The sequence below is a fragment of the Pleurodeles waltl genome, chromosome 1_1 (assembly GCF_031143425.1).
Source record: "Pleurodeles waltl isolate 20211129_DDA chromosome 1_1, aPleWal1.hap1.20221129, whole genome shotgun sequence".
Lineage (NCBI taxonomy): Eukaryota > Metazoa > Chordata > Amphibia > Caudata > Salamandridae > Pleurodeles > Pleurodeles waltl.
In genome coordinates this window covers 463,851,309-463,876,468 of record NC_090436.1, presented here as the reverse complement: position 1 = coordinate 463,876,468, position 25,160 = coordinate 463,851,309, and the positions used below count along the sequence as shown (strand labels likewise).

Here is a 25,160-nt window from a genome sequence, read left to right as displayed (position 1 = left end):
GCAAATCATTCCATAAAAAAATCGAAAATATTTCCTGGATCGCGGTCTGCAGGATACAAGTTATTGACTGCACAGCATTTAGTACAACTATACCTGTGGTGACTGTATGATTTCCTTGGAGAGTCAATTATCAAAGCCTGAGTAGAGAGAAAGGCAGGGAAGGGCATACCAAAGTCAAATGTCTAAATCACTCAACTTCTGTGCAAACAAACTGAGGTACCAGTAGCTGGCAAATAGAAGAAGAGTATGATGTGAAGCTCAGATGCACAGCACAGGGATACATGGTAATTAGTCATTCCCTTTCTATTAACATGAGATGTAACAGGAGAAACCAGGATTTCCTTGCACAGTGGTGCAAATTCAAAATTAATTATGCTCTGTCTCTCTGAATGTTTGTTAACACTCAAGGAATGAGATGAACTGGTGTAAAGGAAAAGAGCAGAGATCTTGAGCTAGAAAATAACAGAGCGCCCATACCCAGTGCTAGAGTATCGAGAAACTTTGAGAAAAACAGGGGCGGAAGGGGGTTCAGGAAGATATGTGGTCATACTGGGAGCCTGAAAATGTAATCATTGAGCCACCTTTGAGAAAGTAAAGCTGCCTGGTAAGGAAAACATGAGCCTCTGCACCACATTTTATTGCCCCTGCCGCTTGCTCCGTCAATATTCAGGGACCTATGCACTGCTACTTCACAAGTGCATGCCACCAACACTCCTTTCCCAGACCCCGGGGCGCTTTGGTGCACTGCCAAAAAAAGCATTGGCAAAGCCAATAGTTCACACCAAAACAAGAGGTACTAGCTTTACCAGTGTCTTTTAGTCATGTTGTAGACCATGTTGCAACATGGCTAAAAGTTATTTAAAAAGTGCTAAGACATGGCTGGTGATGGCTAAGTTATACTGCTTTTTTTCTTACTGTAGATGGAGCTGAACAACACAAGCAACTAAGGAATGGGCAACATTGATAACAAAAGGGAGGGTGGGTGTTAAAGGATAATGGAACAAAAAAAAGCACCATGGCACTTTTTTCTTATGGTGGGCAGGTGGTAGGTAACACGGACAACAGGGGCACAGGAGGGGGAAAAAGCAAAGGGGATACAGTACAGACAGAGGCATTGTGGTGGGAAGGGAATAAACAATAAGGATGGGAGGGGAAGAAGCAACATGGACAATGACAACAGGGAAAAAGGAGAAATCATAAAAGTAACTCAAGAACAGTGCAATCAGGGGAAGGACAGCAATCGAGCTGTAGAACTCAGTACTTTGGCCATGGTTCAGTTGAATGAAGAAGTGAAGCTAGCACACTCTGTCCAATTAGAAGCAGCAAATATGTGATATTGGAATCGGTGAATTGTAAGCAAATGGGAGGGCCTTGTTATATACAATAGAATAGCCCTTGCAAGTGAGTGTATGCACCGTCACAGGCGAAACCTAAAAATTGGTATACTTCTGCAAATAAGGGCAGTTATTGCAATTAAATGCTGTACAGGTGTTTTGCAATGTATGGATGACTGCATGCACCGAGCCACCAGACCAGAAGCCAAAGAAAAAATCTGCCCACACAGTAGCCTGTCAGAGCAGCCCTCCTGACAGTACCAGGCTGCCTTATAGGCCAAACTGACTCTGTGGGTCACATTTTCAGGTCCTATCAAGGCCAATTGAGCCTTTCATCATTCAACTGTAAGTAAATTAAGTAAATTGCATTTCTAATAGTACCATTTGTTATTCATAGTATTACGAAAACAGAAACCATGGTATGAGGCCCTGTATATGAAACGTGTGCACATTATAGCATTATACCCAGCTTTCCCCCCACTTTATGTGCCTTTCCACGGTAGCTGGCTTTTTGGGAGTGGGATTTCTATATGCACCACCAAGCATCTGTAAAACAACCTTAAAAATAGGCGTAAGAATTATTTGAGGCAGTATCTGTGGGTTACTTCCTGTGTGTGTCTTGCTTTCTGTGTGTCTGTACCTGTATATGGTTAGCAGTATGCATGTTGCTGTATGCTTCACTGGGTGCGTGATTTTACTTGTGTGTTTATAGCCACAAGTGTCTAGATGTGGATATGTTTCTAGCAGTACATGTGTGTTGGTGTCTGGGTGCTTAGTGGATCAATGCCTGTGTGTGATTAGTAGTGTACATGTGCCTAACAGTGTGTAAGTGTCAGTGTATGTGTGTTGACCAGTGTGTATGTGTGTATAGCAGATTGTGTGTCTGTGCGTTTGTAACTGAGGCAGTGTGTATATGTGTTGAGTAGTGTGTATAGTAGTGTGACTGTGTCTGTGAGTATCTAGCAGTGACTGTGCCTTTGTACTTGTGGCAGTGTGTATGTGTGCGTTTAGCAGTGTGTATGTGTCTCTTGCAGTACAAATGTGTGTTTAGCATTGTGTGCTGTGTCTAGCAGTGTGCATGTCTCTGCCTGAGTGTGTCTAGCAGTGTGTCCATGTGCATGTTGGTTCAGCAATGTGTGTGCCATTGCTTGCCGACAGTTTCTTTGTTCCCATGTGTCCAGCGGTGTATTTTTGTGTGTTTAGTAATGGACTTGTCTGTGCCTAAGTGATCTAGCAGTGTGTAGCTTTGAGATTAGAGGACGGGGAGCATTGGTGAGCACTGCCTCCAGGGCAGGCCAAGGAAAGACACACCGGCTCCCTGAGAGGCAAAAACAGAAGCAAGGTGGTCAAATGGATCACTTCACTCTTATATGTGTCTCTTCTGTCAACCAACCATGTGCAATAGAAAACCTTGACCCATACTGCAATGACAACAGGGAGAGGATGTGGTGTTATAGCCAGGGCTGCCAATTATGGAACTGGGGAGTCAGTTTCAAGTCCCTGTGGTACTGAACATCCTGTGAATCTGAGTAAATTGCCTATTTGCCCTGTGCCTGAACATAAAAAATTAACGTATTGTCCCTGTGGCTAAATAAAATAAAATAAAACAATTAATGTTCAGGTCTTCTTCTGAAGCCTGAAATTGAGTGCTTTACAACCTGCAAAAAAAGAATTGCCTTAACATGCATGTAATGTTGTATAATGTAATGTCCCAGTGCCTAGATAACATTTAAAAAATGACTGTCGTGGTGGTTCTGTAAAGTGCTTGAGTTTGCACTATATAACACTGTAAAAAATAATTATCTCACTTTGAAGTCAAAGAAAAATAAACACCAAACACCCTCGGAAGACAGTGCATGACATTTGACCTCGGACTTTGGGTGTACAGCAAATGAGACAGTAAGAAGATTTAAACACCTGTTCACAGAAAGGAAGTTCATGGAAGGAAACAGTGAACACGGTTTAGGCAACGGGAGAGATAAACTGAACATGGAGAACCTATAGCAAATAAAGCCATCAAATAGAAAACCTGAAAGTCTGAGTTACAAACCACAAAGCCAATTTTAATCAACAAGTGGAATGTATTTCTAGGTCAACTTTCTGAAAGTCTCCATGATGTCTTTAGCAGACCAAACAGTGCAGCTGTCTGGTGGGCTGTGACCTAAAAAGTGTTCCAACAACACTATTAAAAAGTACAGGCTGCTGTACTGCTCAGAGCAGCATCAGGATTGGGTGGGAGCACCCAGTCAGGGCGCTCCCAGGCAGACTGGAAGCCTTTGCAGGCTCTCTCCAGTCCGGAAACCGTGTTGCTGAGCTGGAGAGACCCTTCTGCCCATGTCCATGTTTGTAACGCCGGCCTGAGGCGGCTGGCCAAACATACATGCACGGTGAGGGGGAGTGCTGAGCACTCCCCTTCATTGCTCATCACCCCGTGGTTCCGCCCCTTTTCCCCACAAACTATAATAAATAGTTTATTATAGTTTTTGGGGAAAAGCTTTGCAGCTACTGCTGCTGGCGGGTGTGGAGATGCTCCTCTGCCGTTATGAAGGAACTGCCCCTGATTCTACTTAAAATATTTTGTTTCTTACACACTTAATGATGATCTCTTCTTTTTGCCATTGGGATTAATAATCAATATTAGACCCATGAGTCTCAAACTCACATTTAAATAAACATAAAATGCAACAAGACCACATACATGTAATAGGAACAACTAATAGCACATGAAAAATGATAAAATGCCTGGTAGACATATAACGCTTGCGCTCATTTTAAAATGCATTGTTAATTTATTTCAGTGCCTGTTTTTGTGCCCTAGGTGTAGGTATGATTGTTATTCATATCAATTCGTGGTAATTGGTGCTCTAGAAAACCTGATGACCTGGCAGGGGTATTTTTGAAAGTAAATATTCCTTTCATGTTTATCATTTCCTTTGTTCCATATAGTAAATGAATATGTAGTGCCATAATTATCCTGTAAGAAATGCAGTGTGCTTGGGACAGATGTCTCTTGCATCCAGTGACCTTTTAAGGGCACTGATGTAGGTGTCTGATCCAATTTGCGAAACTACATTGCTTTATTTACAAAAGAGATAGGGAAGTTATCTCAGAAACACCTTGGGACCATTATACACATACTTTTCACCAATCTCCACATACATGGATGGGCGAAAAGATCCCTGAATGCTTTAATTAGTATCGACCACTGACAGTCGATCTGCGCTGCATTCCTTCCAGTCCATTGTTTCTCACTCATCATGCCACTCTAGACAGAGGCCCACCTTATTCAAATATGTACCGAACCTGCTCCTCATTGAAGCAGTATGTCCTGAACTGCCCAGCAAGGCCCCCTCCAGAATGTATCACAAGGAACTCCAGACCGATTTTGCCTTACTTTTCAGTAGGGTGTAGCTTGAGTCCATGGGCACAGTTAACATGGGAACCACGTCTTGAAATGATGGTGTCAACTGGATGGACGGGAATGGGTCTTGTGCGATTGCCAGTGGCTGAGATTAATTGAAGCACTCCACTCATTAGCTTGTTGTTGCATTTTAATACCTGTGCATGATCCACAAAGACCAATACTGGAGGATCCCAACTCATCTACTCAAATTCACCTGAGACTACTAGCTAACGGAATACCTAAGGGGAATGTGCAAGAACCCTCTGCAGTCCTACCAACTAAATACGAGGGATTGAGATCTCTTCACATAAAGGACTCACTGCCTTGTACTTCCCTTCAAATTCAGTATTTAAATCTTCCGATTTAAATCCACCTTCTGATAAAAGATTGTGGTCAACTTAAACTTTTCACAAAGACCTGCAACTTTCCATCAAGGTTCCTGGTGAGACCCGGAATCTCTGAACCATCTACAACTTTCCTTTCTTACGCTCTTTGCAAGCCCTGTAATAAAGTAGAAGGTACTGAAGGTAGGACAGTGCAATTGGTGTATTTTCAAAATGAAAATGACGGCATCTGTCATTTAGACTGACTGTTTCTACCTTTATTTCAAGAAAAATTAATTCTACCTTTGGACATAGAGAATTTTTCAGGATGGAAATCTTCATCTGGGTCAAAGCTGAATCTTGATTTGATTTCCCTGGAGCCCTACTCGGGTATGATGTGTGGGAAGTCCTGGTCAACTTTTTACGTTAGGACTTTGTCACTTTCTTAGAGCTTTTTTCCTTCTGATAGGGGTCGACCCTCCACAGCAAGCTGATTTTGATGCAAGGTCATCAGATCACCTTTCCAGGAACCCCCGGTGAAGTCCTGGAAATCTGGAGGTCTGGAGATTTTCAGCGGGATGAACCGGCAAGTCAGGCCAGGTAGCGGTTGAGGAAAGACAGCTTGATTCACCACGGCGGGTCGGTCCCTTTATTGAGCTTTTTTTCAAAAAGTTCTCCAAACTTCTTCCAGAAGGTCTTTGAATGTCCTTTAGGAGTCCACAGCCCACTCGAAGGTTTCAGAAGCTCTGAGTTGCTCCTTCAGGGTTAGGTCTCCAATGCCTAGAATGCACCTGGTTCAAATCCAGAAATGACCAATAACCTGTGATCAGCTGGTCAGTTCCTTCAGGTTTTGATGCAGGGGACTCTGGTTAGCTATTTTTCACCTGTAGCAAGCAGGGAGTCCTTTCTTGAACCAGTTGAAGACAGGCAAAGTCCTTTAATTGGTGAAGCCCAAGTGTGGAGCTGGTGCAGTCCTTCAGTGTGCAGTGCCTAGGTGCAGGTCAGGGGTCCAGCAGGGCAGTCCTTCTTCTTCTGATGTTTCTTGTATGGATCCGAGGTGTGGGTGCAGCTCTGTCAAATTTATCCTTGTTCCTAGGGTGAAAAAGCAGGGGAGCTTGCAGGCAGGCCACTACCCTCTTGGAGGGCCACTTCTTGGGAAGTGTGGCAAAAATCTATCCCAGGTAGCAACATTCCTTAAAAATCCAAAGTGGCAGAAACTGAATTATGAAGGTTAGGACTGGTTAAGTCCACCCACTGGTGTGGCTAAAAATCCCTGTTGTCTGGGTTTTGCGGAAATGGGGGAGGTCCTGAGCTGCTCCAAATGTCCTTCCCTTCTTTGAAGACCAGTTTGGCTGCTCTCTCCGTCCTGTTTCACCATCTGTTGAGGCAGATCTCCTTCCCCAGGCACTTCCTTTGTGTTCAGCCCAGGCCACTTCACACCTTGTCAAGGCAGCCTGGGCCGATGCTGGCCAATCAGAGAAGGGCACTACAGAGCTGAAACTGGTAACTTTTAGGAAGAGTTCTAAAACTCCCTAAAGTTGTTGCATTCATTGTAACAATCAGTTTGAGACCAAACGTACCATATCTAGCTTCTTTGGAGACTTTATTAATTCAAAGAAAGTTACCTCATTTTAGTCTATGGAGCCTATTCACTACAATGAGGGAAAAATGAATGTGGCTATTTTTCCTCACTAGGACTTATAAATCATATGTTATAAGGTCCCTGCTTATAGTTACACTGGACGTACCCTGGGGGCTCCTAGGGCACACCTTAGGGTTGACTTGTATGTAAAAATAAGGTAATGTAAGACCTTGGAAGTACTTTTAATTCCAAAGTCGAATTTGCACATAACTTTACTTTAAAAGTATCCAGCAAAGCAGGCCAACCTTTAAAATGACACTGGGCACCTCAACAGTGTACCTAGGGGTGCAACACCTATGTGGGGATCCCGAAACCTACATGCCCTACCATAAACTAGGATTTATTGGTAGGTTAACATTGCCAATTATACTTAGGGTAATTTGCATACACATTTTACACAGAGCCCAGGCCCTGGGACTGGTTAGCAGTACCCAGGGCACCATCAGAGTCAGGAAAATGCTAGCAAAAATTAAAAAATGGGGCTAAAAACTTAGGGGCTTTTGCAATTTGCCCAGTCTTCGAACACCCAGTCTTCCCTTTCCTCTGGAGGGATGACTTTCACTAATATTAGAAATGCTCTCCTGCTTGGCAGAGCTCACACAGCAGGAGATTGCACAAGAAACTTGTGCCGAACCAGTCAGGGTGCACTGGGATGCTAAGATGATGCTCAATCTCATTTTAGAGGAGATTGGAGAACTTCAGGCCAAACAGGCTTCTGAAATAGCGGCCCTTCATGTGAGACTCTCTAAAGTAGAAGATACAATTGCCCAGCTCCCAGAGAGGCTGAAGGAAGCTGAGTCCAGAATATCGGATCTCAAGGACCCCGTAACCACTATGCAGAGATAAGTCATTCAGTTTCAGAAACAAAAGTCACTACTGGAGTTGTGGATTGAAGAACTAGAGATCCATTCACAATGTGCCAATCTTCATCTGGTTGGAGTTCCTACGGGATGTGAAGGTCAACAGAGTCTGCAATGGGTCGACACTTTTATTGAAATACATGTTTTTCCAGATTACGCTGGTGCTCTGACAATGACCTGGAGTAATGACTTTCGAATTCAAAATTTCCACGTACTGCTGTTGTTAACTTCTTGGACTATCGTATTAAAGAACTGGTCTTAGCTGAGGCAGTTAAGCAGAGACCGTTTTCTACGCCTGAAATCTCCCAGTGTTATATCTTCTCGGATATGTCTGCCTCAGCTACTTTGCGTTGAAAAGAGTTAATTGAATTGCAGTATTTTCTAAAAGTGCAAGGGGTTAAAGCAGCTATTGTTCAACAGCCTAAATTGAAAGTATTGGTTAAGGGCCAGTTTTATCTGTTTTCTAATGTGGCAGAAGCTCAGGAGCTGTTGCAGGAGATTTCTGCCCAAGATTAAGAGCTATCAGTTTAGTCAGTTAGGATATGGAGGGCTTCTCTGGCAGGCTGTAATTTGGGGGTGATATACACAGATGGGACTGACAGCAAAAAAAACAGAGGAGGGCAGATGTGAGCGTGGGGTGCAGTGGCATTGGAAACAGGGTAGGTAGTGACACTCTTGGAGGCGTATTGTGGGCAAATCCCTGCTCGTTGAGGCTGTTTTTTTTGGGGGGTACTTTTGGCTGGGAAAGCGAGGGCTGAGATGGATGTGGGGGAACATGCTTAGTGAAAAGGAGCAGAATCATGTCTGAGTGACTCTATGGAGGAATTGTGCGATCTGTTCTGGCGGTCTGCCAATGTTCTAGCAAAAGTCATGGGGCAATGCCTTTATTTATAGATTGTTGATGTGATGGATCTTGAAGCAAAGTGTATAATGTGTAATGTCAGTGGCATGTACGGGGGACTTATTAGATGGTTACCTTCTCTCTCTCCGGAAGTGTTATTTTTGGAGGAGACCCATCTGAAAAGTAGCTCACATGAGTTATTTTACTTTTGCTGGTCAGTCAGTTAGAGCTGTAATTGTTTACTTGGGGAGAGGGGTGGACTGCTGGCCTCCTGAGTGACAAGGATTGCCTGGGCAGGTGGATTTGCTTGAAAGCTAGCATGAATGGAAATCCTTTGAATCTGATCAGTTATTATTCAGCAGTGTTTGATGACTCAGAAACCTTTTGGCAGATCTATAACATCGCGTTAGGGGCAGTCGGCCCCATAGTTTGGGGGGAGTGAGTTTTAATTGTATCCAGGATTTGGCATAGGATACTTCTAACAAAAACAAAAAACAATTGAAGCCTCAGAAGAAGAATGTCTTGGATGCTTTGAAACAAGTAGCCCATCTTTTTGATCCTTGTAGGGTTGACCATCCTGATTGTGTCAAGTCACCTGCTTTTCATGCTGTTTTCATACTGCATGAGAGATAGATAATTTTTTTAAATCAGCTCAGATATCTGGGCAAACACATTTTCTGGCCATTCTCTTGCTATTGACATTTTTGTTCAGGATATTATGAGGAGGGAGAGGCCCAGGTGGCAGCTGGATCAAAACCTTCTTACCGATCAAGAATAGCTGAGAGATACAAGAGTCTTTATTCAAGGCTTTTTTGCTGTGAATAAGGGCAAGGTCTTCACTTCTTTCAGTCTGGGAAGTCTTTAAGGCCATGGCTCAGGGTAGGTTATTGCTTATATGGCACAGCAATCAGAGCAGCGGGCAAACCAAGTAGTTGAGCTTCAAACTGCAGTAAATGCAGCCCTTCAGGCCAAGAATAACTCTCAGGGGCATGATTCTTATGTTGAGTCTCATTTGAGTCAGGCAAAGCGTGAGCTTAGAGAATTTTTTATTATTGAATAGAATAATAGTTCCAGGGCCTTCCAACAGCAGGTGTACAATGAAAGTCAGTTGATGGTGAAACTTCTTGTCTGGTCCATTCACCAGAAGCGTGAGGATGCACCTGTTAGTCAATTGCAGAATCCATCTTTTGGGGGACTGATCACCGATAAGGTGGCTGTGTCGCAGGTCTTTCTACAGCACTATGAAGTCTTCTATGATAGTAAATATCTGATTTTGCAGGCTACCATAGTAGACTATTTTCAGTCTGCTCCACTACTGCTCTTGCTATCCATGCAGGCTGAGACTATGATTTAGAATATATTGTGGAACAAGGTCCATGAAGCTCTTACCACAATACCTAATGGTAAGGTTTTGGACCTGGCCCTTTTTGTGGGTTCATCCCCAGACTTTTTGCCTCCTTCCTCCTATTTTGTCTGACCTTGCTGTTGGGTCTAGGACTCTGAACACTTTATCACTGCTAATCAGTGCTAAAGTTCAGGTGTTCTCCCTTCTAAAGTTGGTATGATTGGCTTTCACTTAATTGGCACATTTAATTTACCTGTAGGCCCCCTGTACAGTGGGATCCCTATACCCAGGGCTTGTAAATTAAATGCTACTAGTGGGCCTGCAGTGCTGTTTGTGACATCCACAGAAATAGCCTTTCAAACCAGTCTCAGGTCTGCTAGCGCAGGGCATGCAGGCACAGTGTGCTGTCTAAGGGACCTGGCATCTAAATTTACTTGCCAGGCCCAGAACTCTCCTTTTACTACGTTTAAGTCCCCCCAAGGTAGTCCCTAGCGAGCCCTATGGGCAGGGTGCTATGTATGTAGAAGGCAGTACATGTGTCTGGTTGCGTGGTCTGTCCTGGTAGTGACAAACAGCCTATTTGGTTTCTCACTGCTCTGAGTGCTGCCTTCTCATAGGATTGCATTGGAAATGCCCTGCCTTATGTCTAGGAGGTATTGTCTGATTTATGACAGGTAGCATAGACATGTTTGGTATGGGTGTAATGGTAGTGAGAAATGCTGCTTACTGGAGTAGGTGGCTTTTTATTATCATTACAGAAATGTGAGCATTTCTCTGTGCTTATGGCTCTGGTGTTTTGCAGTTTGACTCCAATCCACATCTGGGCAGAGTGACAGTTGGGCTTTGTGCATACTTTTCAGACAGCCTGTACACAGGGAGGGTGGAGGTGTCACAGAGGTGCATGTGCATTTTGTATGGTCTACCTGGGCTGAGAGAAGGGGAGGGGGGCACACTTGAATTTGTAAAGGCTGTGCCCTGGCCTCACACAAAGGGCTTGTTTACCACCAACTGATGTCTGGAGCCTGTGCTGGAGGAGAGAGGGGGCACTCCTGGAACCAGATGTAACTAGTTTTTACCTCCTCTCCCCCTCTTTGTTAAACCTTTGCAAAACTGAGTATAAGTACAGGGGGATTCTTCCCCACAAATGGCAACACACTTGGTACTGAAACATGCTTGGAACAGGACACAGAATGCTGCTGGAGGGACTCACTAGGAACTGCCTTCGACTGCTGCTGCTGTGCTGACCTATGACCTGCTAGGTCACTAGGAGGAACAACCCTTTGTGCTGGCCTGTTGTTGGACCCTGCTACCCTGTGCTCCACCTTTGTGTGCCCACGGTCTGGGTGCTATGGACCCTGACCCCTGTCATTGCCTGTTTGAAGTGCAGAAGGAGCGCTTCAATTCTTACATAGTGCTTGAGGAGCGCTTCAATTCTTACATAGTGCTTGAGGAGCGCTTCATTTTTGTTGTTGCCTAGCACCTTGAGAGCGCTTTATTTCCCTGCCCAAAGTGCCTGGAGAGTGCTTCATTGTGTGCTGCCATGGATAATCACAGCCGTGACCCGGGTGCTGTTGAAATCATGGAGCATGCCGAAAGCACTCTGTGTACGTGCCCCCGGGGCACTACAACATGAGAATTGGAGCGACCCCAGGGTCAAGCATGCTTGTGGTGCACCCCTGGGGCACCAACGAGCCCCCACTGTTGGAGGTTCACCACTGCGGCCTGGGTGGGCTGCAGCTGACTCACGCACCAGGTCGGGTGCGGGCGAGTCACCCTTTTGAGGACTAGCAGGAGGAAGACTTATCGGAGTCTCTCTGCCCCCCAGACCTGCATTGTTGTGTGGAGAACGGGCAAGGAGGGAGCCTCTTCGGAGGCTCCACTGCTTCACCGGGCCCTTATTTGTTAGAGGTCGCGGGTGGGGAGAGAGCTTCATCACAGGCCCCTGCGTCGCTTGACTCTTCTTGCCATTTGGCTCTACCCCCCGGGAGAGCCGGTCATGGCCCAGGGGGGGACACAGAGATTGTAGGCACCTGCTGTGGGCACGGGCCCCCAGGAGGGGCCCCGGTACAAACACAAAGGGGTGCGTGCAATCCCCCCCTGCTCAAACACAAAAAGACCCTGTTTTGGCACAGAGGAGCACCACCCACCCCACCTCCCCCAGTTTTGCTCATGGCACTCGAGAGACCCTCATTATGATACAAACAGGTACTTGGAATGCCCACATGCTCTTTATGAATATTCTGGGAATGTTAGGCTAGCCTGTTTTTTATGATGTGCCATATGCTCGCTGCTTGGGTAGCAGGGTATTACTATCATGTTGTGTGTGGTCTATTGAGTTTGTGTACAATACAGTTTATTTTTATATAACTTGGTGTTGTGTTTCCTTTGTAGTGAGAATAGTGTGTCACCTGTGTTGTGTTTATTGTGCAAATGCTTTACACATTGTCTCTGGGACAGGCCTGACTGCTTGTGCCAAGCTACCAAAGGGGTGAGCAGGGGTTATCTTGGGTGTTTAACTCCCTTGCCCTGACTAGGTGCATACCTAGCCATCCAGAAACCCCATTTCTAACATAAGGCTTGCAGCAACGATGGATTTCCGGCAGAGTTCTTTAAGGTATTCACCAGTGAACTGGTGCCTTTTTTATCTGATTTTGTCAAAGATGGGGGGTAGTTCCTCTGTCTTTTAAGGCATCTGCAGTTGTTAGCTTATTAAAAAAGGACAAGTGCCCTAAAGATGTCAATTCTTACCATCCAATAAGCCTTTTGAACTCAGATAATGTTAATGAAAGTCTGGGTGAGAGGGATAACCCCGGTAGTTCAGGCACTAATACACCATGATCAGACTCGGTTTGTGGCAGGTCAGCTCATGTCAGTGAATACTGGGCTTTTTTTGGGACACATTGTTTTATGGCTTGGTGAGGTTTGGTTTCCCTTATGGGTTCATTGCGATGTTGCAAAATCTTTATCAAGGTGTGCAGGTCCGTTTCTATGTCAATGCTAAATTGGCAGGGGTGATAGATATAAATAAGGATATGAGGCATGGCTGCCCTCTGTCCCCAATTCTATTTACCTTTTTATTGAACCCTTAGCTGCCAGGATTCGGGCAAATTAAGCATGGATGGGATGTTGAAACTAAACATTTTTGGGGATCACATTATCCTTTACCTTATCTCAGAGCAGCAGACCATTCAGGAGGCCTTTAAGGAGTTTGCATGGTTTGAAGAGATTGGGGGATAGAAAATTAATCAGACTAAAAGTGAACTACTTTTATTTAATTCTTCAGTTAGCAAATGCCTCTAGCTTTGCAGCATTAGGCCTGCTCAATGAAACTGATCAGTTACTTGGGTAATTTTCTAACAAATAGCTATGCTCAGGGTTTTGGTTTAAACTGCTGCAATATTTAAGAAGATAAGGGTTTTTCTGGAGATGTGGGCTCTGCTTCTCCTAACATTAATGGGCAGAGTAGCACTTATTAAAATGTTGATTTTACCATTGCTGTTTATTCCTTTTATTAATGTCCCCATCAAAATCACAAGGAGTTATTTCTTCAAAATAGACCCACTGTTTAGACATTTTGGGCCTCATTACGGTTTGGCGGTCTTTTAAGCAGACCGCCGAAGCCGCTGCAGTCATCAGACTGCAAGTGCTGGTGGTCTGTTGACTGGCATATTAAGAGTCCTGTATGGACTTGAAGTCTGACTCCGTCAGCCTGGCCGATGGAGTTGAAAAGGTGCTTCCACCACCAGTACTGCCACAGCAACAAGACACCACCTGCCATATTATGATATGTAATACAGCATGGCATAGACCTGTTGGCGGTGCTGTGCTGTTGGTGGAATACCCATCCCATCCCTGTCCACCTCACCAGAAAAGGTTAGTTGATCATCCCAAAGGGGTGGGGGTGGGAAGTGTTGCATGCATGTGTGTGGTGTGTGCTTGTATGTGTGCCTGAATGGGTGTGTGTGGGTATATGTATGTGTGTGTGGAAGCTGTGTGTGGCTGCATGTATGTGAAGGGGGTGTTGGGGTGTGTGTGTTTGTATGCAGAGGGGTGGGATATCTGAGTGCGAATGGGGGTGTCTGAGTGTATGTGTGCAAATGGGGGTGTCTGAGTGCGTGTATTTGTGCAAGCAAGTGAGGGTGACTGGATGTATGCGTACATTTGGTGGGTGTGTCTGCATGTATGCGCAGGGGACGGGGCATCGAGTGTGAGTGAATAAGTGTGTGTATTGGTATGCATGTTAGTGGGGGTGCATGTGTGCAAGTGTGTGTGTCTGTGCAAGTGTGAGAGTGAGTGTGTGTGTCTGTGTGAGAGTAAGTGGGGGGTGTCTGTGTGCGAGTGTGAAGATTTGGGGGCATGGAAGTGTGTGTATAGGAAGGGTGGAGTGTGTGAATGTATGTGTGTGTTGAGGGGGTGGGTGTGTGTATGAATGCAGAGATGGGTGGGGGTGTGAATGATTGCAGGGGGTACTTATGTGTGAGTGCGAGTGGGGGTGTGTATGTCAGTGTGAGAGCAGGTGGGGGTGTATGTATGGAGGTGTGTGGATGTTTGGGGGGTTGCGGAGATGCATGGAGGTGTTGGGCATGTGTGTGCCAGCGACAGAAATGGTGATTTCTGTCGCTGGGTGCGTGACTGCCAGGGTTTTAATAGTGGGGTGACCGCCACGGAAAACCTGGCAGTCTGCTGCCCTGTAATTCGACCGTCAGGCGGAGGCCTGCCGTGGGGCTGGAGGAGCTCACGGCAGGTGGCATTGTGGCAGTTTCGCTTCAGCCAAATCCCACAACTTGTAATGTGGCGGTCCTTACCGCCGGGCCCGCGACTGTCCGAATGCCACCTGATGTAAGAGATGTGTGCTTATCTGCTATTGTTTCGTCAATCAAAGAGCATTGTAGGAGGCATTGAATATCTTACATTGGAGAAGCATGGGTATGCAGGGTTGGCAGTACCACAGAGTCAGGCAAGGTTTTGGAATACTAAGGTGTTCAGAAAACTTAGCCACTTCTTGATAAGCAGAAGATGTATTACTTGGCAGGAAGTACAGGCCTGATGTGAGGGCCCTCTAAGCAGATCTATTTGGTGTTTCAGCAGATTTCTTGCTTCTTTAAAAATCACCATCTAGATACTAGAACTGATCTCCACCCTGTTATGCGGTCACTGGTCAGGTCGAAACTCAAAGGGGTAGGTAATTGGTACGGAATACTCTGTGAACTAGCAGAGAGGCATCAACTTGACTTCCTGGAGAAAATGCGCCTCTTGACACACTGCATTATTTCAGAGGCTGAATGGAATTCTATTTCAATGCTAGGTCATAAGGTATTAAGGGCTGCTAATTTTAAGAGAATCTCCTTTTTATCTCGTTGGATGACTTATTGTACTCTGGAGGCCCTCCATAGAAGGTTTCCCATGGTAGAGAATCGATGTTTCTGTTGCCACCAAGCAGAGATGGGGGCTGGATTCATTTTTCCTTCTTGTCAGAAGTTGGAGGAGTTCTGGCAGGAATTTTTTGCTGCCCTCAGCCTTGCACTTTGGACTAAGCTGCCCTGGAACCCAGAGCAGCAATCCCTGGCCTAGTCAGCAAGGATTAGAGGTCCGGCTTGGATAAATCTGGCTTCATATTTGTTGCAATGGCCTCAGTACTTGCTCGCTATCTGATCCTCCAGAATTGTAGATCATCTAGGGTTCCATCATTTCAGCAGTGGCTGGATAAAATGATTAGAACAAAAACATTGGAGGAGGCATATGCAATACGAGTGGGGAGATGAAAAAATTCAGGGAGGTTTTCGAAGAGTTGGGGCCTTTTTTCATCTGCTGCGTTATCGCAGGCCCTATGAGTCTTTGCTGGGTGGGCCCACGAAGACTTTGCAATAGCGATACAACCGACCTACGATATGAGCCGTACTGGTAGCATCTTGCACATAATGTGTGGGTCTATATGATCACTGTTTACATTAGCCTTTTATCTATGTGAATATTTGCACATGATTCAGACATCAGTATTGGGGGATAGAGTGTCATAGTTTGACTCTTGCTCTAGGCAATACTTCTGGTTTAGGCATGACAGTACTAATGTTTGTAGGTGACTATGCCAACCTTACAACAAGTCACAACTGTCGGCCCAACACTAGCGGCTCAGAAGCAGTACCTCACCAAAAACCCCAAACAGTAAAAGGTGATTTGTCGCAGCCTTTACGCATGGACTCAAGAGTGCGACATCTCCTGGAGGTCGTGGTTAAATGGAAATTACCATTTTCTCACATAAGCAACATGTCTCAGTCATACACAGGCAATGAAAGAGATGCAGTAAAGTTTTCAATTGGTCTGATTATCAAGACTGCAATTTACGGTAAATTGCATGGGCTGCAATGATTAGGATAATGAACAATGCTGGAAACAGAATGGTAAAAACAAGAGTCATGAATACAAAGACCCCCCACTATCTTGCAATAACATGTAATATGAAATAGATGTGAAATAGATATCTTGGCATGTCAAACCTTATCTCTAACCTAAAGAGAGCTAGGTGGGTTAAACCTAATCTGCCAATTCCTATCTTGTCTGTGCGAGATGCATTTATACAGATCTTGTACGACCCCTGACGCAGGTATGTTCCCAATCAATAGATTAGAAGGCATGCTTGTGGCGGCAATTATATAAACAATTCCCTGATAAGGTACATTATGTTACCGTTACACGAACGTCAGAAAGTACATGATGTAAATACCTGTGTATCTCATTTATCTTTGATGCTGATAGTAACGCCTTTACAGAGTGGCGCTGGTAATGTGAAACTAAAACATCTTCTTAATCCCTTAGCTGCTGGGCCTTTTCCCCCCCAGTGCTGGCCCTTTTTTGGCTATTTGGGGTAGTTCGCGCTTAGGGCTTCATAACTTTTTGTCCACATAAGCTAACCACGCCAAATTTGTGTCCTTTTTTTCCAACATCCTAGGGATTCTAATGGTACCCAGAGTTGGTGGTTTCCCCTGGAGGAGACCAAGAAAATAGCCAAAATACAGTGAAAATTTTGTTTTTTCCAAACAAATGGGAAAAAGGGCTGCCGAAGTAGGCTTGTGTTTTTTTCCCTGAAAATGCCATCAACAAAGGGTTTCTGGTGCTGAAATCACTATCTTCCCACCTTTCAGGAACGGACAGACTTGAATCAGAAAACCAAATTTTTCAACACAAATTTGGCATTTTACTGGGGCATACCCCATTTCTACTATATTTGGTGCTTTCAGCCTCCTTCCAGTTAGTGACAGGAATGGGTGTGAAACCAATGCTGGATCCCGGAATGCTAAACATTTCTGAAAACTAGACAAAATTCTGAATTCAGCAAGGGGTCATTTGTGTAGATCCTACAAGGTTTTCCTACAGAAAATAACAGCTGAAATAAAAAAATATTGAAATTGAGCTGAAAACAACAGCCATTTTTCTTTATGTTTTACTCTGTAACTTTTTCCTGCGATGTCAGATTTCTGAAAGCAATATACCGTTTTGTCTGCTGGACTCTTCTGGTTGCGGGGATATAAAGGGCTTGTAGGTTCATCAAGAACCCTAGGTACCCAGAGCCAATAAATGAGCTGCACCCTGCAGTTGGTTTTCATTCTATACTGGGTATACAGCAATTCATTTGCTGAAATATGAAGAGTGAAAAAGAGGTATCAAGAAAACCTTTGCATTTCCAAAATGGGATCAAGATAAGGTTTTGAGGAGCAGTGGTTATTTGCACATCGCTGAATTCCAAGGTGCCCATACTAGCATGTGAATTGCAGGGCATTTCTCAAATAAACATCTTTTTTACACACTCTCTTATATTTGGAAGGAAAAAATGTAGAGAAAGATAAGGGGCAATAACACTTGTTTTGCTATTCTATGTTCCCCCAAGTCTCCCGATAAAAATGATACCTCACTTGTGTGGGTAGGCCTAGCGCCCGCGACCGGAAACGCCCCAAAGCGCAACGTGGACACATCCAAATTTTTTGAAGAAAACAGAGGTGTTTTTTGCGAAGTGCCTACCTGTAGATTTTGGCCTCTAGCTCAGCCGGCACCTAGGGAAACCTACCAAACCTGTGCATTTCCGAAAACTAGAGACCTAGGGGCATCCAAGGAGGGGTGACTTGCGGGGCTCGGACCAGGTTCTGTTACCCAGAATCCTTTGCAAACCTCAAAAAGTGGCTAAAAAAACAAGTTTTCCTCACACTTCGGTGACCGAAAGTTCTGGAATCTGAGAGGAGCCACAAATTTCCTTCCACCCGGCGTTCCCCCAAGTCTCCCGATAAAAATGATACCTCACTTGTGTAGGTAGGCCTAGCGCCTGCGACAGGAAACGCCCCAAAGCGCAACGTGGACACATCCAAATTTTTGGAAGAAAACAGAGGTGTTTTTTGCGAAGTGCCTACCTGTAGATTTTGGCCTCTAGCTCAGCCGGCACCTAGGGAAACCTACCAAACCTGTGCATTTCTAAAAACTAGAGACCTAGGGGAATCCAAGGAGGGGTGACTTGCGGGGTCAGACCAGGTTCTGTTACCCAGAATCCTTTGCAAACCTCAAAAAGTGGCTAAAAAAACAAGTTTTCCTCACATTTCGGTGACAGAAAGTTCTGGAATCTGAGAGGAGCCACAAATTTCCTTCCACCCAGCGTTCCCCCAAGTCTCCCGATAAAAATGATACCTCACTTGTGTGGGTAGGCCTAGCGCCCGCGACAGGAAATGCCCCAAAACACAACGTGGACACATCACATTTTTTCATAGAAAACAGTGCCTACCTGTGGATTTTGGCCTCTAGCTCAGCCGGCACCTGGGGAAACCTAGCAAACCAGCACATTTTGGAAAACTAGAAACCCAGGGGAATCCAAGATGAGGGGACTTGTGGGGCTCGGACCAGGTTCTGTTACCCAGAATCCTTTGCAAACCTCAAAATGTGGCTAAAATAACACGTTTTCCTCACATTTCGGTGACAGAAAGTTCTGGAATCTGAGAGGAGCCACAAATTTCCTTCCACCCAGCGTTCCCCCAAGTCTCCCGATAAATATGATACCTCACTTGTGTGGTTAGGCCTGGTGCCTGCAACAGGAATAGATCACACAACGGTCAATGTTGGTCCTTACGTGAGGCAGCTGTTGACCCTGGGGTGATCCATTCCTGACACAGGCACTAGGTGTAGGCACTCAAGTGGGGTTATGTTTTTATCAGGACAGGTGAGGAGTCACTGGGTGGTAGGAATGTTGTGGATCCCAGCATATTCCTGTAGTTTGTGTGACAGAAATGCGAGAAAAATAGAGTTTTTTTTTTAACATTTCAGCTTTGCAGGGTATTCTGGGTAAGAAAACTTTGGGGAATCCACACAAGTCACACCTCTGTGGACTCCCCCGAATGTCTAGTTTCCAGAAATGTTTGGGTTTAGTGTGTTTCTCTATATGGCCGCCGAATCCAGGACCAAAAACACAGGTGCCTGCCTTAGAAAACCAGTTTGTTTTGCCATAGACAATTTTGATGTCTCCACAATATGATTTGGGTGGTGGAATTTGGGGCTGAACTAAATTGGGGAGCTCCCAAGAGAGCACTCTCTCTCTGCTTGCCGCCGCATTCACCTGCTCTCTGGGTTGGCCTAACCCACTATTACCCAGTTGCACGAACAGCTTGCGAAGGGACAGCAGGACTGTCCTCATCACCTCCCTCATAATGTACTGGAAGAGGAGTTTTCGAATGGGACTCCTCTGACTGAAAAATCACTCCCAGAGTCTGCGCCATTGTCCTATCCCTCAGATGCTGTCTCAGTATCTGATGTCTCAGTCTCTGATCCTATGTCAGAGCGGTCCTCTATAACCCGAGTGCAGGCAGCAGTCATCCATCAAGATGCCATCTCTGCTATTGGCTAAACTGTTGCTCTAAAACACTAGCCTACGTAGACAGTCACAAAATCGATGGTGTGTGTGAGATACGTGCAACAGTAGAGGCCACCTTACCTGCGCTTCTTCCCTCAATCAGCACGTACTTTCAAGACACTCAAAAAACACCTTGTCACATACCATTCGTCACAGTCTTTAGCACCTCCTGCGCCCAGTCCAACAATCATTATTGGTGCTCCCACTCCCTCCACCTCGGATTCCCTCATTACCACCCAGCAAAAGTGCCCTTCATCTCTCCATAGACTTTACTAATGTACTCAGCTATTTACATAAAATACAGATGTGCTCTTTGCAGTAGGCATATAAACCTTCTGCGCTTCTTTATGGCACTAAAACTGCCACTAGACAAGTCGGACCCTTTTCCCCCCAGGGAAACCACACACATATTGACAAAAGTGATATATATATGACAGCCAACCACCTGAAACTCAACTCAAGCAAAACCGAAATAATCCTCTTTGGCCCACACAAAAACACCTGGGACCCCCCATGGTGGCCCACCACGCTAGGCCCTGCACCCACCCCCGCCAACCACGCACGCAACCTCAGCATCATCCTAGACTCCTCCCTCTCGATGACCCAACAAATCAACGCTCTTACCTCCTCATGCTTCAACAAACTCCGTATACTGAAAAACATTCAAATGGATCCCCACAGAGACCAGAAAAACTATCACTCAGCAGCAGGATTGATTACGGAAACGCCCTCTACGCCGGCACCACTCTAAAACTCAAGCGCAAACTACACGCATCCAGAACTCAGCAGCACGACTCATCCTCGACCTCCGCCGACACAAACACATCTCTCCACACCTCAAATCCCTCCACTGGCTCCCGATTGACAAAAGGATCACCTTCAAGATCCTCATCCTCGCACACAAATCACTCCACAACACAGGCCCTGCCTACCTCAACGAGAGTCACCTTCCACACCCCCACACAAAACGTCCGCTCAGCTGACCTCTCTCTCGCCTCTGTCCCCCGCATCAAACACACCACCACTGGGGGCAGATCCTTCTCCTACCTTGCACCCAAAACCTGGAACGCCCTCACAACCCACCTTCGCAAGACCCAAAACCTACTTCTTTTCAGGAAGGGCCTCAAAACCTGGCTTTTCGAACAGTGAACCTCCCAGCCCCTTTCCCTACCCCCCCCCACCCCCCCCCCCTAGCGCCTTGAGACCCTCACAGGTGAGTAGCGCGCTTTATAAATCTCTTTGATATAGATCTACCTCTATATATATATATATATATATATATATATATATATATCTATCTACATAGATATATCTATAGATATATCCATGTACCTAGATATATCCATGTACCTAGATATATCTATCTACATAGATATATTTAGATCTATATATACATATATTTTTTTTTAGTTGTTGTATGGTTTCCTTGGGGGCCAAAATGGCCCCCAGGGAAACCCTACAAGATCTAAAAAAAAAATATTGCCCCCACAGGGGGTCACCCTGCCCACGGGCGACCCCCTGTCATTTCATTTTTTTTATTTTTGAAAAAAAAAAAAGCCCCTGGGGGGGCACGATCGCGCCCCCCCCCAGGGGGCACCTACCTTTAAAAAAAATAATAATAATTATGCCGGGGGGGGTGGCCCGTTTTACCGGGGGGCCGCCCCCCAAAGTGAAATCCCTGGTGTCTAGTGGTGTTTCCTGGCCCCCGATCGCAGCTGTGCTGCGATCGGGGCCAGAAACAGTTTCAGAAGGCCTCGTAAGAAAGGGGAGACTCTCCCCTTTCTAACGAGGCCTTCTGAAACTTATTCTGGCCCCCGATCGCAGCTGTGCTGCGATCGGGGGCCAGAAACAGTTTCAGAAAGCCTCGTAACAAAGGGGAGAGTCTCCCCTTTCTTACGAGGCCTTTTTGAAAGTGTTTCCTGGACCCCCCGATCGCAGCTGAGCTGCGATCGGGGGGGCCAGGAAACCTGAAAGTGTTTCCTGGCCCCCGATCGCAGCACAGCTGCGACCGGGGGCCAGGAAACACTTTCAGGAAGGCCTCGTAAGAAAGGGGAGACTCTCCCCTTTCTTACGAGGCCTTCCCGAATGTGGAAAAGGCCGTTTTCCCCATCAAAGCAGGAAGCGGCCGCAAGGCTGCTTCCTGCTTTGATGGGGAAAACACCTTTGAAACGTCAGCGCGCCTCGCGGCGCGCTGACGTCACAAAGGGGCGGGGGGAGACACGGAAGCTTCCGTGTCTCCCGAGGGAAGTTAAAAAAATAAAAAAAAATCCTCGGGTGCGACGCACCCGAGGATTTATTAATACCCTTCCTGGTGTCGGCCACTGGTCGTGACCCACACCAGGGAGGGTGTGTGGGCGTCGGCCAGTGGCCGACGCCCGCACTCAACAGGTTAAGTATAAACATGGCAGCCATCTTGGAAGAAATACTTAAATAAATGTGCAAAAACAGAGCAAGCTAAGTAGGTTACAAGTCACTATGTGACAGGGGCACAGGCCTGCAAGAAAATGGCTAAGCTACAACAGGTGGATTAAAGTCCCTTGTCAATTGTGTTTAGTTGTATAGTCATTTCCCCCCAATGAGGGATACTGGTACATTGCTGGACAATCTGGTTTCCCGATCTCGATACAATGGCTGTGCTTAGTGTTTTTTAAGTACAGATGGGTATGCATTTGCACTTTACAGTCTATGTTTTCCACATGATGGCAGTTTACTATGGTTTTCTGCTAAGTCAATGAGTAGTAGCTTTTGTAACTGTTGCTATCTGACTGGGATTTTTTTTTTATATAATGTTTGGACTTTGAAGGTTAGTCTGCTATTAACATGAGTGGATATGCATTGGCAATTCACTATCTATATGAATTGCACAATAGCACTTTGTTTTGCTGCTAAGAAAACGAGTAGCTAAACCGGCGACAGCTGCAAATTGAACAGGATATTGGCATAAATGCATTTTAGGATCTTGATGTAATTTTCTGTTCTTTTTTTAATTCGTTCTATGAATCAGAGTACAGTTGTGTTCAATTGGGGTTTAACTGTGTCTTGTTTCTTCTCAATAAAAAATAAAAAACAAGTTTATTTAAAACACTGTTGTGTTGGTAACTCACAAGCATTTTGTAAATTGGAACATACATATCTTGTTTAACTCTTCTTCAAAAGTGACAGATGAAAAATTACACTCAGATCCACGATCCTCGTAAAAGTCTTGATTTTCACACACAGCCAAGTCTTGTTAAACTTAGTGACTTGCACATAATTTTTCACGTAATATACAGTGTCCAGGAGAATAACGCTAAACAATTTTGCTCGCCCTACTATACAGTGTGTGGTAGATCAATTACTGCAATGGAGGAACTTAGGCAATTCTTACTGATTTGTCCACCAGAAGAAACCATTGTAGTTCTTGAAGAGAGAGATTTTGATAGACCGTAATATAGGCAGTCCTCAATGTGTTTACAATTATGGCTGCAGAGATCACCAACAGAGCAGCAATATTTCTTAAGAACCTGGAAAATATGAGTAAAGAAGGACAAGATGCTGCACAGTCAGAGCTTTGGCTGTGTGGCAGCACCACTATTTTAACTCCACACGTAATGCTGTATACTAAAAGTTAATTTTTAAATTTTTGCCGAGATTGCTTGTGAGGAAAGTAGTTTATTATGTGGTGTGGTTGTGTAACCTCACCGTGTATTAAAGGCAAACGTCTGTATCAGGTTCAGTCATGTATGTTTGTAAAACCTTAGCTCAGTCCAGGATAGCTGTGGCTCAGAGCAGACAGGCTTTATCAAATCACAAACAGTTGAATAAGCAGAAAATGCAATACAAAAACTCTGACACTAATTCATTAAAAACGGTTGTATTTTTATATTTAAATAGATACCTAAATGGCAAAAATACATTGAAGAGATCCAGAGATAAGAATTTTCAAAGAAAATATAGATCACAGCTTTTCACTTAGTGCAATACATCATTGTAATTTACAGCATCTCACAGTTTAGGGTTAGCCAGACAAGTAAATTGAAAATAGCTGAAAGTGCACTATTGTACCAATCTGCTCCAGCAGGTTACCAGTTACAGGGACTAATAAGGTCTAACAGAACAGTTCCCTCGCGGTTAAAGCAGTCTCCAGTCCAGTTCCAGGGGGAACTGCCAAAGGATTCCATGGAGTGATCCTGATACACGGGACACAGGATGCTGAAGATGCTGAGCCAGTGTTGGGGGTCTTCCTGTGGCCACTCCTCACCACAACAAATGGTGGGGGGACATTGGCTGGAAGGGTTGATATCCCTTGAAGTCCGGGTGAAGTTTAACCACAACAAAATTCCTATTATTCTTCGATTTACAGCAAAACTATTTCCCTTCAGCTGGCAGTATCTTCATTGCAGGGTAACCAAACTGCACTCTGACAACTCTCCTGGGCCCAGCAGACTTGTGTGCAACTTTTGAGTGCCAGGACAATATGTTAGAAGCTGCACTAAAGCGGTCAGTGGCAATCAGGCTTTCCTGGCTACAAACTCTCCCAGATAGTTTTCTTCAGCCTTTATAGCCCTGCAGCAGTAACAGGGAGTCAACCCACTGATTCTGGAGTCATCTTCTCTATCTGTGGCTCTGGGATGGTTTTTACTCAAGTGGGACAGCACAGGACAATTTTGTCTTTGCTAGACCAAGATGCATTAGAAGCAGTCTAGTCTTTAGGTCAGCCTCCCTTTGCTGGGTCCAGGGAGCAGCAGAGCAGTCCTTCTTTAGTCTTTTCTTCAGCTCAGATGTGATCTGAGTTCTGGGTATTAGGGATGCCATTTTGTATTCATCTCTGGGGAAATGTGGTGACTAATAGCAAATGGGAAACCGGGTCCCCTCCCTCCTAATGATGACTTCCTGGAAAGTCTGGCATCTAGCTAACCCATACTGCACTATTCTGTCAATTCCCAAAACGGCAGAACTCCTCTCTTGGTGTATGGAGCCCCCTAGCCCATCCCAGAGGTATGGCTAGCTGGCGGCTACACAATCAATTAATCAATCAATCCGAGTATTTGTAAAGCGCACTACTCGCCTGTGACGGTCTCAAGGTGCTGAGGGGAGTGGGGGGCTGCTACTGCTCAAACAGCCATGTCTTAAGATGTCTCCTGAAGGTAAATTGGTCCTGTGTCTGACACAGGTGGGTGGGAAGAGTGTTCCATGTCTTGGCGGCGAGGTGGGAGATCGCTCTGTCAGTGGTGGTCGTTCTGTGGATGCATGGGACTGTCGCGAGGGCAAGGTCAGCAGGCAAAGGTGTCAGGTCGGGGGTGCAGAAGGAGAGCTGTCTGTTGAGGTATTCTGGCCCGGTGTTGTGCACTGCCTTGTGAGTGTGGGTGAGGAGTTTGAACGTGATTCTCTTGTTGACGGGGAGCCAGTGTAGATCTCTCAGGTGGCTGTGATGTGACAGTGCTGGGGGATGGCCAGGATGAGGTGTGCGGAGGTGTTCTGTGTGCATTGCAGTCTTTTCTGGAGCTTGCCTGTGGTTCCTAAGCAGAGGGCATTGCCATAGTCCTATTTTCT

The 25,160-nt window shown here is 45.4% G+C and overlaps 1 protein-coding gene across 1 annotated transcript in view; it reads left to right on the top strand.

Annotated features, from left to right (window-relative positions):
* The window catches only part of EDIL3 (EGF like repeats and discoidin domains 3), a 1,526,861-nt gene that overhangs the window by 310,678 nt on the left and 1,191,023 nt on the right, over positions 1 to 25,160 (top strand). The gene's annotated exons all lie outside the window — the stretch shown is intronic.